At 38.3% G+C, this 3,610-nt stretch overlaps 1 pseudogene across 1 annotated transcript; it reads left to right on the plus strand.

Annotated features, from left to right (window-relative positions):
• The first annotated feature begins 1,951 nt into the window (after positions 1-1,951).
• On the plus strand, positions 1,952-2,667 carry LOC306643438 (protein lin-7 homolog C-like; annotated as a pseudogene). The gene has a single exon. The product of its transcript is annotated as a protein lin-7 homolog C-like (transcript).
• Positions 2,668-3,610: the final 943 nt, after the last annotated feature.

Raw genomic sequence — 3,610 nt, forward strand, 5'->3', positions numbered from 1 at the left:
GCAGGAGATGGAGGCTGGCTCTCCAGGAGTAATGGCAGAGAGAGAGGAGTCTGTGTCATCACAGTTTCCCCAATGTATCCTGTAATTGTGGCAGAAGCACATGGTTATATACAAATGTTGTTGTAATTTTTTTTTTCTTTTGTTATATTTTTCTGGCTTAACATTTTTTGGCTTTGGTTCATATTGTAAAAATATTTAAGAAAAGAACACAGTTGCAAAGTATAATGGGTCTTCTGGAAATCTACTATGTTATCTCCCTCCATTAGTGCAGAGTCTTCACCTGATCACATGTCTTTGCTTATTCTGGAATCTTCCTCTTCCTCACAGATTTAATTGGCACATGCACTCCCAGAGGACAGGAACTGCACATCGCCCACATGTATGTAGGATGCCTGGGCAGCAGTGGACCTCAGAGCCTCCCTCTCTCCCCGTTCTCCTTCCTTGTGCTGTTACCTGGGATCCAGAGCATCAACAGCCCCAGGAGCTGAGCAGGGCACCTCATCTTCAGAAGTTTAAGTGAGTAGTCCTGTTCAGTCAAGAAAAGACTAGAGGTGAGCTTTTATCTCAGACTTGCAGAAAGATCCTCCCCATGTAGCAGTATGCAAATCCCCTGGTGGGTTCAGCAGATGGGAAGAGTAAATAAAAGTCTGTGGCCCTCTCTTGTGAGTATATGATATAAAATGTTTCTTCTGTTTGGAGGAAACTGTATGAAGATCACATGATGCATATGGCCTGCCCCACATCACAGCATCAGACCCAAGGACATGGGATGTGCCTGCAGGTCACTCTAGGGTCAGGGTTTGGAGAGGGTGTATGGCCACCCTGCTTGGCCCCTTCCCTGCTACTATAGAGAAGCACACAAGGCACACCTCTTCTGGTATTGTGCTTCCAGGATTTATCCAGTAACTGCCTAGACTGGAGCTAGTTGAAAAGGCTTTGCAACATTTTTTTACCAGATTAGCAGTTTCAGAATACTAGCAACAAGGGTTAGAAGTGGACTTTTTGTGGGACCTAATCAATTAAGTTTGCCAGACACTCAGGCCTAAAGAACTTGACAGAGAAAAAAATCTTATTTCTTGTAGGTAGAGAGTTAAGAGCTTTTTGTAATGCAAGAGGACATTAAATGGAGAGGGAACATATACATCTGGGTGTGAATATGAAATTCCATATACAATTCGTACAATCTAGTAAAGGTCCTGTCTTATCTCACTGTATCTGGGCACCTAATTAATAGAAGTATTTATTGATAATTTGCTCTGGTCAATAGGATGAACAAAAATATTTTTACTTGTTTATGTTGTTTCTAAGGTGTATTTAAGGAATTCTCTCCATTCCTAGTCTCTGTCCATGCAGATCCAGGTTGCTCAGGACTCCTGTTTCTTCCCAGTCTCTGTGAGAACCTGTGTCTCCCACTGGCCAGTGTGTGGGGCTGAGACCTAATTCCTTCCACTGGAACAGCAAGAACTGCAACCACTGTTTTAATGGGACAGTGTCACCTGCACCCATGAGGGCCATTCTCCTGGAACTTTATCACCAGAGATGCTAAGGAAGAGGGTTCTCTGTGAATGGGGTGGGGAGGAGAGTGCTTTCCATCCCAGTGTGTATAAAGTGTCTCTACTTTGAAAGTAGAAGGCCATTGGCAGGTATTTTATCTTCTGGAGGCAGCACATACTATAAGCAAAAGCACTGATGTATACTGACCTTAATGATGTGAATGCATATTCCTCTTCTACCCAGGAAGTCTGATTCCACCACAATTACCAATTAAGGGGAAAAGGGGATAATGTTTTTCTTCACATGCAGATAGTAATCACAAGTGTTTGATGTTCAATAATAATGCTCCCGAGGGTATTACACCAAGACAAACATTGCACCCTTTGTTTCTCATTTAATAACATTTCAAGACTCCTCTGTCATCATTTCCTGTCATTCAGTATTGATAAGGGAGAAGATGGCAGTGCTGGGGGAAACCGTACACCTAAAGAGGGATATTTGTAGAGCAATTGAATTGTTGGAAAAACTACAAAGGAGTGGAGATGTACCACCACAGAAACTTCAGGCTTTACAGAGAGTCCTTCAGAGTGAGTTCTGCAATGCTGTAAGAGAGGTATATGAACATGTCTATGAGACTGTGGATATTAGTAGCAGACCTGAAGTGAGAGCTAATGCAACTGCAAAGGCTACTGTCGCTGCATTTGCTGCCAGTGAAGGACATTCTCATCCTCGAGTTGTTGAGCTACCCAAAACAGGAGAGGGTCTTGGGTTCAATATTTTGGGAGGCAAAGAACAAAACCCTCCGATCTACATATCTCTAATAATTCCAGGTGGAATAGCTGATAGGCATGGGGCCTCAAACGAGGAGATCAACTCCTTTCAGTTAATGGAGTGAGCATTGAAGGAGAACATCATGAAAAAGCTGTAGAACTGCTGAAAGCAGCCCAAGGAAAAGTTAAATTAGTAGTACGGTATACACCCAAAGTCTTAGAAGAAATGGAGTCACGCTTTGAAAAAATGTGATCTACAAAACGCAGGCAACAGACCTAATACATTTAAAACTTTATATTTCATTTTGCTTTTTAGCTAGAGAAGTTTTACTTGTGACCTACTGATGGCAACAATGCCATTGATTGTAAAAAATACATGCAAACTTCCTGTGAAATCCTCCTTGCCATTTATAAATGCCTATTTTAACATCATTTATCATTCTAGAGATGCATACACTTTTTTCTGACAAGAAAAAGTAAAAGGTGTTGAGGGCAATTCTGTCCTGCTGTTTTTACAGACCTTTTTCAAATGCAGATTTTGTCATAATGTTTTTCTAGATTTTTAAAAATGCTTTTTTAATATTAAAATGTAATTTTACATTCTTAATCTTTTTTTAGGAAGAATGTTTTCTTCATTTGGCTACTTATTTAAAATCAACAGTTCTCCAACCCTTTTTTTTTTTTTTTTTGCTTACTATTTTTTTTTAACCTCTGAAATTCCTTTACAGATTTCCAAGAAATTAAACATGGCAGTCTCACACATACAACAGTTCATTACACCATCATTGTTAACATGATTGTTGCATTTTGTACTTTGAATATACACATAATATATATAATCAATGATAAATAATAACAGCATATTGGAAGTTTTTTACTTTTATTTGAACATGTATAATGGGTATTCATTTATACTGATTTATAAAAGTGAGTTTTTAAACACTGTAACAATCATTGCTAAAATATGTATTTCATAATATTTGAGCAGTGAGGCAAGAGGATGTGATTTGACTATTAGCATTAATGATTATATTCCTTTCTATTTGTATTCAACAGTATATCAAAAAGTATAAATGCAAAACAGGTTCAGATTTCATCTTAGAAAATTTTTAAGGGTATTTATTTTTATTTAAATAAATTGCTCATGGTTTGGTCTTTCCATGCCTAGAGATGAGCCAGTTAGTTTGTGGTGGGAAATAGCAGAAACAAACAAGAAAAAGTAATACCTTTAACTTCACTAGTCTTGAGTTATACATCTTACTAGGTCAGTTTAAAGAATCAATGTTAAATAAGAAAAAGAGGATATGGTTAAGATCCATAAAAACTGTGAGGTGATTCGATAAGAA

The sequence above is a fragment of the Sciurus vulgaris genome (assembly GCF_902686455.1).
Source record: "Sciurus vulgaris genome assembly, chromosome: 14".
Lineage (NCBI taxonomy): Eukaryota > Metazoa > Chordata > Mammalia > Rodentia > Sciuridae > Sciurus > Sciurus vulgaris.